We start from the raw sequence: 15,603 nt of genomic DNA, 5'->3' as shown, positions 1-15,603 counted from the left end.
ACAAGCCCTTGTCTTATTTCTAGTTAACATTTACATCAGAAAAAAAAATTGTTTTTTACCTTACCTGATTCCCAAAATAGTATTTTTGGCTCCCCTGCAGGATTTGTAAGCACTTCTTACAATCATAAGAAATTATTTGTGTATTTATATGCAGAATGACCATTTTCCTTTGAGATGGGGACAAAAACAGCATCTGCTGTTTTGGTAACTGCTTAAACTTAGTGATTTCTCATGGCCCCTGGGTGGCTCAGTCAGTTGAACATCCAACTCTTGATCTCAGCTCAGGTCATGACCCCATAGTTGGGATCAAGCCCCGCATCGGGCTCTGTGCTGACAGTGTGGAGCTTGCTTGGGATTTTCTCTCTCTCCTCTCTCCCTGCCCCTCCGCTGATTACTCTCCATCTCTCAAAGCAAATAAATTAAAAAAACAAAAAACAAAAAAAAAACCTTAGTGATTTCTCAATAAATGTCTGTAGAACTGAGAAAGACCAGTTGAATGCTCTTGAATGCTCACAGGGTAATTTAATGACCCCATTTCCAGCTCTCCACTCAATCCTCTATGGATCCTATGGAGAAATTTTGCAAAGCATCATCTCTATTTCTGGTCCATGAAAGCATGCTCAGCACGTTTTCTGGTGTACAGGATGACAGTGATTCCAATTAGCAATAAAGGTGATCCTGTAGATAATATACAAGGGGGGATGTGAGGCTACGACTGTGCTCAGGTCCCTGAGCCACTGGGCACTGTTTTTTGTCCCCAGAAAGCTTTAGACAAAAAGCTACAGACTTATTCAGAACCTCTGACTTGATAAGGGCTGCTGGAAATTCTACACAATAAGAACAGTCTATACATAGATCTTTTTTTTTTTTTTTCTTAAGCCACTGTTCCCTTCTACCACCATGACAGATATTATCTTTGATGTCTGGGAGTTATACTTACTTATTTTTATGTTACGGGAAGTCTAAATATAATCCTAGAAATCAGGGGGAGAGATTAAGAGTTTATTTTATTCCCCTCAAGAAAAATGTCCAAATTTGTAAGTAGAGATAGCAAATGTTGTTACTGTCCTTGTTCACTAAAACATCCTGGAAGACTTGTCAACACATCCTAGTTTTGTTTTGTTGTGTTGGGTTTTGTCTCACTACCCTCATCGAAGGAAGGCATTTATGCTTATCCCAAGCCTTCCGATGCAGGAATGCTTGCGATGGGTGGTAGGGGAATATATATCCCATTATTAGTAACAGCTATAACCAAGGAATGACTTGTAAAATTGGATAATTAGCCTCTTTCATCTTGGCGAGATTAACAATATACCATCCCAGAAATGGGGGTCAGGAGATAAGCCCCTGCTTTGCTTGAACCAACGTGACCCACCGGTGGGGAAACCTCAGCAGGATAAACCATTAAAGGTACCTGCTTTCATGGATATTGAACTTTACCAGGACATTAAATCTAAGGCTTCCCATTTTTCAGTTTATTAATAGATTCTACTTAACATCCCTGACAAAAACAGTGCTAAATCATCTATGCTTTTCTTCAGAGCACCCAATGATTACCTCCAAGAGAAGACTTCTGAACCTTGGTGTTACCATGGAAATATGAAGCGGAGTCTCAGAATCCGTTCACTTTTCCAAACCATCCAAATGTTCCTGTTTTAAAATGTCATCACTAGTAAATCTACTTTGTTTCATTTTAAAATGTGCACAGCAGTAATCCAGGGAAGTAGTAAGCCTTTTATTAGCCTCCAGTATTGCAATCCTAAAAGTACTTATATATAATAAATACATATTATGTTTATACATTTTGTCCTAACAGAAATGTCTATACAAAGCAATTTTCATAATTTTTGTGATAAATTTCTATTCTACCACATTAAGAGCTGGAAATGATTTTTTCTTGGAAAGTTGACAGGAGCTGAACAAAATAATGCATATATTATTAAATATATTTTTATATATTATTAAATATATATTATATATATATTATATATTATTTTAAACATATATATGTATACTATATATTTAATTGTTTTCCCAAGTCCATTTACTCTGAAAACAAAATGGGTCAATATATATTTGAAGTAAATGAATATATACAACATTTTTACTTTTATTACTCCCCATGTCTGCTCTCCTCTGCATTTTTATGATGCCTAATTAGAAAGACAAAATAAATAAATAAAGGAAAATGATTTTAGTCCCCATTCTCTACAGCTTATAAACTTCTTCAACAATGTTGAACTCCCATAAGAATGAGAATCATTTTATCTTACTAAGGAAACAATAGCTATATTCCCCAGAGCTATTGTGAATAATTTTATAGATCATAAATAAAAAAATATTTTAATGTATGCAAAATATGGCACAGGAAGAACTACAGCCATATGTACAATTCACAAAAATAAATCACGTCATTTCTGGCTGTTAATTAAGTCTGTTTAAAAGCTTTTCTCTCATATTTAATGCATCTTTGAGAACAGCAGAAAAAAATCTCATTGACCAAAATGTGCTAATATGCAGTTAATTTAAAAGAAAGATGGAAATTTTTGAATCATGATCTAAAATTAATTACTGATGGGGCAAGGTCTTTTTTCAGTTTGACAGAAATAGCCAATTATAATTTTGTACTTTAAATGCTGTTTCTTTGAAGCACACAGGCTTTGAAATTCGTCCAAAGCAACCTTATTTCTCAAAAGCAAATTTACCTTGGAAAACATGTTTTCCCTTTGTTAGCTTACCAATGGATTAAATCCTCTATAAAACAGTCTGTGGTGGGCGAAAGAAAAATAATTCCTTTTGATTGATTTTGAAACCTATTTCAGGATTTGACGAAGACATGTTCTCTAGAAAACCCAGAAACCTTAACTCGCCGTGATTTTCCTGAAGCTCCTGTCAACTTCCCCAGAAAACGTATTTTGAGTTCTTCATGTGATAGAACAGAAACTTTCTCTCTAAGATTTATGAAAAGAGAGGTACATAGACACTTGTGTTAGGACAGAAGGAAAAACTTCTCACATACTGACAGTTTATCAAGCATCCTAACAAAAGGTTTGGTTTCTCTCTTCAACTGGTTGTCCACAGTTATCCTGATGGGGAATCTCCAACCATGTGCAATCTGGAGGTGGCCCAGGAGCCTGTCTCTGCTCAGCTCAGTGAGTCATAAGAGGTAAGACAAGAAATAATCCACGATTCAGAGACTGTGGCTGTTGAAACCAATAGAATGTCCTGCCGTCCAGCTGGTTCGGCCATAGGGCGTCCCAGCTACAGAGTCACAGACCCCAACATCTAAAACGCTCAGACCAATGTGGCTATTCCAGCATAAGAAACCTTACAGGGCTGCTGTCTGTTTTTCAGATTTTTCACTCTGCACAATTGTCGAATTCCGTACTACTTAATATTTTAGCTTGTAAACGGAAAGGTTAGAAAGGCATCCAACTGAAGGCAGGAGGAAAAGAGAGAGTTTGGGATTTTTTTGGTTTTGTTTTTAAGATGACTATGTCTGAATATTAGGCTTATTATGCTCATTAGGCAACATTGTTCTAAGCGGCTTACATATTTTTACTAATTCACCCCTGCAACTAAATGACAGATGAGGAAATGAAGGCAACAGAGAGAGGCCGATAATTAGCCCAAAGACACATCTAAATAGCAGAGCATTTAAACCCAGCATCCCAGGCTTGGGGACAATGTGGTCCACAAATCCATTACACTTTCCTTCCGTGGTCAAATAAACTAATTTAATTAAAAAAAAATTTTTTTTAACATTTATTTAGTTTTGAGAAACAGAGCACAAGTTGGGGAGGGTCAGAGAGAGAGGGAGACACGGAATCTGAAGCAGGCTCCAGGCTCCGAGCTCTCAGCACAGAGCCCAATGCGGGGATCCAACCCTTGAAGCGTGAGATCATGACCTGAGTCAAAGTTGAACCCTTCACCAACTGAGCCACCCAGGCACCCCTAATTATTATTATTTTTTTTTAAATTTCACTTAATTGAGTAGGTCTAGCATTATTCAGGTCCAACTTCAAAACTGGTTCCACAACCTATTTTATAATACAGTAACTGGGTATTGAGCAACTACCTAGGCTTTCTCTAAATTCATTCATTCATTCATTCATTCGAGCATTCAAAATGATGTCAGACCCTCTGCTGAATCTGGGGCTATTTTCTGCACCCAGACAAGTATGATTCCTGCTCTGAACTCTGCACTCACATTCTAAGGGGAGAATAAGAACCAGCTGTCATACATGGAATGAACATAGCAAAAGGGGAAATACATATTGATGTAATGCCAAGAAGCACGTGGGGCTGGGAGGAGGGCTGAGAAGCAGAGGAAGGGTCAACAGCAGCGAATGGGGATCAGCTAAGATTTGAAGGCAGGGAGAAGTTAACTAGTCAATGTTGTGGGGAGTGGCTGTATCTCAGGACTTAAAGACCAATGTGGCTGAGTGAATAGGACCAAAAGGGACCCAAAATTGGGCTGGCAAGAAGGGCACGATGGCTTATTCCGGGCCCTGCAGCTGAACTGAGGACTGGGGACTTCATCAGGTGGGCAATAGGAAGCGATTCAAGGCTTAAGACCTGGGGAGGGTCCTGTGCCAATTATAGGTCTTAAAAGATGTCTGCGGTTCCAGCAGCAGGTGAGAAGAACAAATCCGTACACCTGCCGGGAGACTATGATGGTTGAGCAAGTTCAAGATGGTGGTGGCTCATCCCCGAGGGGGAAGGATTAGACAGATGCTCAGTGTGTAGAGTGAACAGGGCTGAGTGGCCGGCAGGTAGAAAAGAAATCGAATCAGCTGGGGGAGGGAAAGACAGAAAGAAGCCAGTGACACTTTCCTTGTGGACAGCATTCACGTATTACTCTGTTCCTTTCTGGATTAAGTCTCAAAACATGATACAGGCCAAAGGACTTATAAAACCACTTCCTTGACTTCTGCAAATATTTCTAATATCAAGTGTTTTTAACGTTCAACGGATGTTGAACATTCCACATTCAACATCAACGGATGTTCAACATTCAAACGGATCTAGGTTTGTTTTCCCCTTTCTGTAAGTAAAGGCCTCATGGAAGAAAAGTAAAATACTTTTGATTGTTGTCAGAAGACCCTCACGACACACACAATTAAACTAGCTTTACATTTTCTTACATTCCCATATTTACATTTATATTTAAGTTTGTAGGGATGAGTCAGAGCCTCACACGTGGTTGTACCGACTACACCACACAGCCACGCTCTGCCAGGACAACAGCTCTGGAAAGGGCATCACTGATTTACTTTCGTGGTTGTTTAAATTAACTGTAAAAGATGATATGGTTCTTCAGCACTATTGAGTAATGTTGCTCAGACTTCGCTTGGGTGTCACTCAACTTCTACAATAACATCACTAGACAAATGACTTACTTCTAGCCTAAATAATGGCTAATACGATGAAAATGCCACTTCCTCAGTCATATAGACAAAATATTCAAGATTGAATAAATATTAATTGAGTCTTTGAGTGCACTGAGATCAAGTTATTCATGCAAAGGTAGGAAGAATGGCCAACCTAAGTGGAGCGATTCCTTAATGCCAGGCACCAAACTAAGAATTTCACACATGTTAACTCATTTACTTCTCACAAAAATGTAGATGGTATTTTTTTTTTAATATTTTTAATTTGACAGAGAGAGAGAGAGAGAGAGAGAGAGAGAGAGAGAGAGAATCCGAAGCAGGCTCCAGGCTCTGAGCTGTCAGCACAGAGCCCAACACGGGGCTCGAACTCACAAACCATGAGATCATGACCGGACCCAAAGTCGGACGCTTAACCAACTGAGCCACCCAGGTGCCCCTGGGCAATAATATTTAGGTCTTTATTTTGTGGATGAGAAGTGAAGATTTAGAATTTAATTGTCCTGCCCAAAGTCAAAAGCTAGGAAGCTACGGAGAGAGCATTCAAAGCAACCATCCTGCTTTGACAGCCTGCACTACCAGAAAAACACAGAGCTTCTCCATGGAGAATCACTCCTCTGCCCAGAGAGGGAAAGCAAAGTTCCAAACGTATATCTGAATGAGCACACCTTAAAATAATCCCATTTAATGTACATATACCATGTCTCTTCCCTGGGAACGTGAACACGATAAAGAAGATCATCTAAAATAGAGTAGCTGCCACGACTAGAATTAAGTCTATTGCCATTTGGTAGATAACCTTCTTATCATGCAGAAAAATACCAGGGCAGACAAATGGAGCACACAGGAAATGAGACCATCAGCAAAGAAGATAAAGAAGTTTGCACAAAGCACCTTTTTATAAATGGATGGCTGTCAGTTAAAAATCAATTTCCCGTGGACATGACTAAGAGCAAGCAAGAGGAAAGTAAACATGTTTAAACTATTGGAGAGTCCATAATTTAAATATAGACTCTTCTGTTGAGTGGTAGTGTGTATTGAATCAGTTCCACGGTGGCGATAACAAATGTCATGCTGCATTTCAGGAGGCATGAGAGAGAGGAAGCACGGGGAAGAAGAACGAATGCATCATTGATGCTGAATATTTTGGGTTGCCTAGAGCAAAGGCGGTTGGGGCTGCATACAAACAGATCTTTGAAGATTTAATAGATTCCTCATTCTCTGTCCGTTGGTCCTTTCAGATTTGTCAAGAGTGAGCTCTGTTTTTCCTTACACTTAGGTTTTTTAACTACGGCTTTTAGGGCAAGAAAAAAAAAAGATCGGGTCGAACTTAAACTAATGGGCAATAAAACTTGAAGATTAGAGATGCTGTTTTATTCAGCAGCTAGGTGAGGATCTGCAATGAATTCGAACTTTAAAAATGGATGTTTTTCTAATGACACAAGCTGTATCACCATGACATGTTCTTAGAAGGGAAAGATTTGAAATTGTTGACATTTGCATGATAAATTGGAATGTGTGGAATAGGCAAGGGAAAGAAAATAAAGGCATAACTCAAAATTAAAGGTTACTTGTTAATACTAAAGGCAAAGTTCTAGCTGAATTGGAAGGGGCGGGGAGGGGGGGAAAGGGTTGCTAATTATTTTTTTTTTCCTAGAGATGGAATGTGAAACCCAGTGTAAAAAGTTCATGAATGAGGCCCAAGGATTGGCATTACAGCAAATTCAATGATTTCTGAAATGCATGCTTCTACAAAGAACACACTATTATTCTGTCTAGACTTCATGGCACAGTAGAATAAACAAAGACTGACAGCATCAATATATTTCATAAATACATTACTGGAATTTACATTATTTCTGACTATTAATATTTTCTGAGCTACCTTGGTAAAGCAATATGCACATCTTATAAAATAAAATCTATTGGTAATGTCATTTGTTAGCAGACAAAGAAATAGTAATGGCATTTATTTCTGAATATATTCGTCTTCTTAAGTAAACCTAGGAAATCTGAACTTGGACCCATAGATAATTCATTAGGTTCAGTCCATAGGTTTGCTTTCTTAGAGTCTTCTCATACGTATAATATCCTAACACAGTTTTTGTAAGACTGCTTCAAGGGATTTTTTTTTGTCCTGAAAGGGAAGGGTATATCTCATATAAAATAAACTATGATGGGTAACTTGTAAAGCTATTGATCGACACGGAGCTGAAATAACTTCTAAAACATTTCTTCTGCAGATACACACATTTTTGTAATGAAACCACTTAGCAACATATGGAAATCCACCAACAGGCCTCAGTTTTTTCAGTCTAACATTTCCTAGAGCTGTGGATACAGAGAAGACAACTAAAAATATAATTTTTGAGGACAATTAGTCACTCTCAGGAAATCTATAAATACCATGGGAAAGCAATATGGCATAAACATTCTGCCCCACAGAAAAGATGAGCCATGTTATATCATGTCATGATTTGCAACGTTGTGTGATGTAGACATGTTTCACCGGGTTGTTTTTTTTCTTTTACTTTTATTTTTAGGAATCACTAAAAAGCAAATAGTCCTTTGGCTGAAAGGTCTGTGGAGGATGTAGGAATGCCCCTCGCCCCTCCTGCCCTGCACTTGGGAATCTCCCGGGAAGGTTCCTTCCTGTTCTCACTTGAGGATGAGGTTTTTGCCTGCTCACACCTATGAAGTTCTTCCACAAATACGCCTTCCTATGAAAACAAACCAAAAAAAAAAAAAAAAACCCACAAAAAAACACAAAAACAAAAAAAAAGGAGCTGAGCAAAACAAACAAACAAAATAAAAAAATAAAAGGAGCTGAGCAAAACCAACCAACCAACAAAACAAAAACAAAAACAAAAAAAAGGAGCTGAGCACATGGAGTGTGCTTCTTTTAAAAAAGAAAACAACTAGCTCGATTGCTCAGAGAATTGGGGATACTGAGGAAGCTAAAGTTCACAGATACGATAAAATCACGTATGCATCTATGCATGAGTGTGGCTAGTCATGAACCAAGTTACCTGTTACCTCAGAACATGGTGTTGCTCTAGTTTCTTGCATATAGAAACTATAATAAAAATATTTAGTGTAAAATAATTAGTAATGTGTTGTGCCATAGGATATTGCCAATATTTCTTCACAGAACAGCAATCCCATACAGTGCTTAATATTAGTTATTTAGAGGTGTGGTAGGTACAATAATATACTGCGTTTAGTTTTTCAATTTGTGCTCATACGTGCTGTTTCTTGTATTACTCCTCAGGAATTAGTTTTTAGAATACGCTCTCCAAACTCCATTCATGATTTAATAAGTGTTTATATCTTGGGAGCTTTTTCCCGGAAGATGGCGGCATAGGAGGACGCTGGGCTCACCGCGCGTCCTGCTGATCACTTAGATTCCACCTACACCTGCCTAAATAACCCAGAAAACCGCCAGAGGGTTAGCAGAACGGAGTCTCCGGAGCCAAGCGCAGACGAGAGGCCCACGGAAGAGGGTAGGAAGGGGGGCGAGGCGGTGCGCGCTCCAAGGACTGGCGGGAGGGAGCCGGGGCGGAGGGGTGGCTCGCCGGCCAAGCAGAGCCCCTGAGTCTGGCTGGCAAAAGCGGAGGGGCCTACGGACTGTGTTCCGACAGCAAGCGCGACTTGACATCTGGGAGGTCATAAGTTAACAGCTCTGCTCAGAAAGCGGGAAGGCTGGAGGACAAAGGGAGGGAGAGCTGCTGAGCCCCCGGACGGCAGAGCTCAGCTTGGCGGGGAACAAAGGCGCTCGCCAGCGCCATCTCCCCTGCCCATCCCCCAGCCAAAATCCCAAAGGGAACCAGTTCCTGCCAGGGAACTTGCTCGCTCCGCGCAAACACCCAACTCTGTGCTTCTGCGGAGCCAAACCTCCGGCAGCGGGTCTGACTCCCTCCCGCTGCCACAGGGCCCCTCCTGAAGTGGATCACCTAAGGAGAAGCGAGCTAAGCCTGCCCCTCCTGCCCCCGTGCACCTTGCCTACCCACCCCAGCTAATACGCCAGATCCCCAGCACCACAAGCCTGGCAGTGTGCAAGTAGCCCAGACGGGCCACGCCACCCCACAGTGAATCCCGCCCCTAGGAGAGGGGAAGGGAAGGCACACACCAGTCTGACTGTGGCCCCAGCGGTGGGCTGGGGGCAGACATCAGGTCGGACTGCGGCCCCGCCCACCAACTCCAGTTATACACCACAGCACGGGGGAAGTGCCCTGCGGGTCCTCACCACTCCAGGGACTGTCCAAAATGACCAAACGGGGGGCGCCTGGGTGGCGCAGTCGGTTAAGCGTCCGACTTCAGCCAGGTCACGATCTCGCGGTCTGTGAGTTCGAGCCCCGCGTCAGGCTCTGGGCTGATGGCTCAGAGCCTGGAGCCTGATTCCGATTCTGTGTCTCCCTCTCTCTCTGCCCCTCCCCCGTTCATGCTCTGTCTCTCTCTGTCCCAAAAATAAATAAAAAACGTTGGAAAAAAAAAAAAACAAAAACAAAATGACCAAACGGAAGAATTCCCCTCAGAAGAATCTCCAGGAAACAACAGCTAATGAACTGATCAAAAAGGATTTAAATAATATAACAGAAAGTGAATTTAGAATAATAGTCATAAAATTAATCGCTGGGCTTGAAAACAGTATACAGGACAGCAGAGAATCTCTTGCCACAGAGATCAAGGGACTAAGGAACAGTCACGAGGAGCTGAAAAACGCTTTAAACGAAATGCAAAACAAAATGGAAACCACAACGGCTCGGATTGAAGAGGCAGAGGAGAGAATAGGTGAACTAGAAGATAAAGTTATGGAAAAAGAGGAAGCTGAAAGAAAGAGAGATAAAAAAAATCCAGGAGTACGAGGGAAAAATTAGAGAACTAAGGGATACACTAAAAAGAAATAATATATGCATAATTGGTATCCCAGAGGAGGAAGAGAGAGGGAAAGGTGCTGAAGGGGTACTTGAAGAAATTATAGCTGAGAGCTTCCCTGAACTGGGGAAGGAAAAAGGCATTGAAATCCAAGAGGCACAGAGAACTCCCTTCAGACGTAACTTGAAACGATCTTCTGCACGACATATCATAGTGAAACTGGCAAAATACAAGGATAAAGAGAAAATTCTGAAAGCAGCAAGGGATAAACGTGCCCTCACATATAAAGGGAGACCTATAAGACTCGTGACTGATCTCTCCTTTGAAACTTGGCAGGCCAGAAAGGCTTGGCACGATATCTTCAGTGTGCTAAACAGAAAAAATATGCAGCCGAGAATCCTTTATCCAGCAAGTCTGTCATTTAGAATAGAAGGAGAGATAAAGGTCTTCCCAAACAAACAAAAACTGAAGGAATTTGTCACCACTAAACCAGCCCTACAAGAGATCCTAAGGGGGATACTGTGAGACAAAGTACCAGAGACATCACTACAAGCATAAAACATACAGACATCACAATGACTCTAAACCCGTATCTTTCTATAATAACACTGAATGTAAATGGATTAAATGCGCCAACCAAAAGACATAGGGTATCAGAATGGATAAAAAAACAAGACCCATCTATTTGCTGTCTACAAGAGACTCATTTTAGATCTGAGGACACCTTTAGATTGAGAGTGAGGGGATGGAGAACTATTTATCATGCTACTGGAAGTCAAAAGAAAGCTGGAGTAGCCATACTTATATCAGACAAACTAGACTTTAAATTAAAGGCTGTAACAAGAGATGAAGAAGGGCATTATATAATAATTACAGGGTCTATCCATCAGGAAGAGCTAACAATTATAAATGTCTATGCGCCGAATACCGGAGCCCCCAGATATATAAAACAATGACTCATAAACATAAGCAACCTTATTGATAAGAATGTGGTCATTGCAGGGGACTTTAACACCCCACTTACAGAAATGGATAGATCATCTAGACACACAGTCAATAAAGAAACAAGGGCCCTGAATGATACATTGAATCAGATGGACTTGACAGATATATTTAGAACTCTGCATCCCAAAGCAACAGAATATACTTTCTTCTCGGGTGCACATGGAACATTCTCCAAGATAGATCATATACTGGGTCACAAAACAGCTCTTCATAAGTTTACAAGAATTGAAATTATACCATGCATACTTTCAGACCACAATGCTATGAAGCTTGAAATCAACCACAGGAAAAAGTCTGGAAAACCTCCAAAAGCATGGAGGTTAAAGAACACCCTACTAACGAATGAGTGGGTCAACCAGGCAATTAGAGACGAAATTAAAAAATATATGGAAACAAACGAAAATGAAAATACAACAATCCAAACGCTTTGGGACGCTGCGAAGGCAGTCCTGAGAGGAAAATACATTGCAATCCAGGCCTATCTCAAGAAACAAGAAAAATCCCAAATACAAAATCTAACAGCACACCTAAAGGAAATAGAAGCAGAACAGCAAAGGCAGCCTAAACCCAGCAGAAGGAGAGAAATAATAAAGATCAGAGCAGAAATAAACAATATAGAATCTAAAAAAACTGTAGAGCAGATCAACGAAACCAAGAGTTGGTTTTTTGAAAAAATAAACAAAATTGACAAACCTCTAGCCAGGCTTCTCAAAAAGAAAAGGGAGATGACCCAAATAGATAAAATCATGAATGAAAATGGAATTATTACAACCAATCCCTCAGAGATACAAACAATTATCAGGGAATACTATGAAAAATTATATGCCAACAAATTGGACAACCTGGAAGAAATGGACAAATTCCTAAACACCCACACTCTTCCAAAACTGAATCAGGAGGAAATAGAAAGCTTGAACAGACCCTTAACCAGCGAAGAAATTGAATCGGTTATCAAAAATCTCCCAACAAATAAGAGTCCAGGACCAGATGGCTTCCCAGGGGAGTTCTACCAGACGTTTAAAGCAGAGATAATACCTATCCTTCTCAAGCTATTCCAAGAAATAGAAAGGGAAGGAAAACTTCCAGACTCATTCTATGAAGCCAGTATTACTTTGATTCCTAAACCAGACAGAGACCCAGTAAAAAAAGAGAACTACAGGCCAATATCCCTGATGAATATGGATGCAAAAATTCTCAATAAGATACTAGCAAATCGAATTCAACAGCATATAAAAAGAATTATTCACCATGATCAAGTGGGATTCATTCCTGGGATGCAGGGCTGGTTCAACATTCGCAAATCGATCAACGTGATACATCACATTAACAAAAAAAAAGAGAAGAACCATATGATCCTGTCAATCGATGCAGAAAAGGCCTTTGACAAAATCCAGCACCCTTTCTTAATAAAAACCCTTGAGAAAGTCGGGATAGAAGGAACATACTTAAAGATCATAAAAGCCATTTATGAAAAGCCCACAGCTAACATCATCCTCAACGGGGAAAAACTGAGAGCTTTTTCCCTGAGATCAGGAACACAACAGGGATGCCCACTCTCACCACTGTTGTTTAATATAGTGCTGGAAGTTCTAGCATCAACAATCAGACAACAAAAGGAAATCAAAGGCATCAAAACTGGCGAAGATGAAGTCAAGCTTTCGCTTTTTGCAGATGACATGATATTATACATGGAAAATCCGATAGACTCCACCAAAAGTCTGCTAGAACTGATACATGAATTCAGCAAAGTTGCAGGATACAAAATCAATGTACAGAAATCAGTTGCATTCTTATACACTAACAATGAAGCAACAGAAAGACAAATAAAGAAACTGATCCCATTCACAATTGCACCAAGAAGCATAAAATACCTAGGAATAAATCTAACCAAAGATGTAAAAGATCTGTATGCTGAAAACTATAGAAAGCTTATGCAGGTAATTGAAGAAGATAGAAAGAAATGGAAAGACATTCCCTGCTCATGGATTGGAAGAATAAATATTGTCAAAATGTCAATACTACCCAAAGCTATCTACACATTCAATGCAATCCCAATCAAAATTGCACCAGCATTCTTCTCGAAACTAGAACAAGCAATCCTAAAATTCATATGGAACCACAAAAGGCCCCGAATAGCCAAAGTAATTTTGAAGAAGAAGACCAAAGCAGGAGGCATCACAATCCCAGACTTTAGCCTCTACTACAAAGCTGTCATCATCAAGACAGCATGGTATTGGCATAAAAACAGACACATAGACCAATGGAATAGAATAGAAACCCCAGAACTAGACCCACAAACGTATGGCCAACTCATCTTTGACAAAGCAGGAAAGAACATCCAATGGAAAAAAGACAGTCTCTTTAACAAATGGTGCTGGGAGAACTGGACAGCAACATGCAGAAGGTTGAAACTAGACCACTTTCTCACACCATTCACAAAAATAAACTCAAAATGGATAAAGGACCTGAATGTGAGACAGGAAACCATCAAAACCTTAGAGGAGAAAGCAGGAAAAGACCTCTCTGACCTCAGCCGTAGCAATCTCTTACTCGACACATCCCCAAAGGCAAGGGAATTAAAAGCAAAAGTGAATTACTGGGACCTTATGAAGATAAAAAGCTTCTGCACAGCAAAGGAAACAACCAACAAAACTAAAAGGCAACCAACGGAATGGGAAAAGATATTTGCAAATGACACATCGGACAAAGGGCTAGTATCCAAAATCTATAAAAAGCTCATCAAACTCCACACCCGAAAAACAAATAACCCAGTGAAGAAATGGGCAGAAAACATGAATAGACACTTCTCTAAAGAAGACATCCGGATGGCCAACAGGCACATGAAAAGATGTTCAACGTCGCTCCTTATCAGGGAAATACAAATCAAAACCACACTCAGATACCACCTCACGCCAGTCAGAGTGGCCAAAATGAAGAAATCAGGAGACTATAGATGCTGGAGAGGATGTGGAGAAACGGGAACCCTCTTGCACTGTTGGTGGGAATGCAAATTGGTGCAGCCGCTCTGGAAAGCAGTGTGGAGGTTCCTCAGAAAATTAAAAATAGACCTACCCTATGACCCAGCAACAGCACTGCTAGGAATTTATCCAAGGGATACAGGAGTACTGATGCATAGGGGCACTTGTACCCCAATGTTTATAGCAGCACTCTCAACAATAGCCAAATCATGGAAAGAGCCTAAATGTCCATCAACTGATGGATAAAGAAATTGTGGTTTATACACACAATGGAATACTACGTGGCAATGAGAAAGAATGAAATATGGCCTTTTGTAGCAACGTGGATGGAACTGGAGAGTGTGATGCTAAGTGAAATAAGCCATACAGAGAAAGACAGATACCATATGGTTTCACTCTTATGTGGATCCTGAGAAACGTAACAGAAACCCATGGTGGAGGGGAAGGAAAAAAAAAAAAAAAAAAGAAGTTAGAGTGGGAGAGAGCCAAAGCATAAGAGACTCTTAAAAACTGAGAACAAACTGAGGGTTGATGGGGGGTGGGAGGGAGGGGAGGGTAGGTGATGGGTATTGAGGAGGGCACCTTTTGGGATGAGCACTGGGTGTTGTATGGAAACCAATTTGACAGTAAATTTCATATATTGAAAAAAAAATTAAAACATTAAATTTTTTTAAGGAAAAAAAATAAATAAATAAATAAATAAAAGTGTTTATATCTTGGGTTCAAATCTATCCTGATTCTCTTCCTGAAAACCATAGCCCCAAATTCATATTGTGCATATAACAAGATACAGGTATGAGAAGAAAATTGTTATTGATCATTAAAATACAAACCAAAGGACTTACGGAATTGATTTCCGACTCATCAATTAAAACAGCAGTCCCAAACCATAGCCTAGTGACAAAATCCAACCCAATGCCTGTTTATATAAATAAAGTGTTATTGGAACACAGACACATTCATTCTTTTTTCATTGGGTCTATGGCTACTTTTGGGCTACACAGAGCTGAATAGTTGCAACAGAAACTCTAGCCCTCAGGGGCGCCTGGGTGGCTTGCTCAGTTAAGCGTCCGACTTCGGCTCGGGTCATGATCTCGCAGTCCGTGAGTTCGAGCCCCGCGTCGGGCTCTGTGCTGACCGCTCAGAGCCTGGAGCCTGTTTCCGATTCCGTGTCTCCCTCTCTCTCTGCCCCTCCCCTGTTCATGCTCTGTCTCTCTCTGTCTCAAAAATAAATAAACATTAAAAAAAAAAAAAAAAAAGAAAAGAAACTCTAGCCCTCAAAGTGTAAAACATTTACCGCCTGGTTCTTCACAGAAAATGTTTGCTGCACCCTGACTTAACACATTGGTAACATT

This window comes from Neofelis nebulosa, chromosome 1 (assembly GCF_028018385.1).
Source record: "Neofelis nebulosa isolate mNeoNeb1 chromosome 1, mNeoNeb1.pri, whole genome shotgun sequence".
Taxonomy (NCBI): Eukaryota; Metazoa; Chordata; class Mammalia; order Carnivora; family Felidae; genus Neofelis; species Neofelis nebulosa.
Note: the sequence above shows the minus strand (reverse complement) of the source record.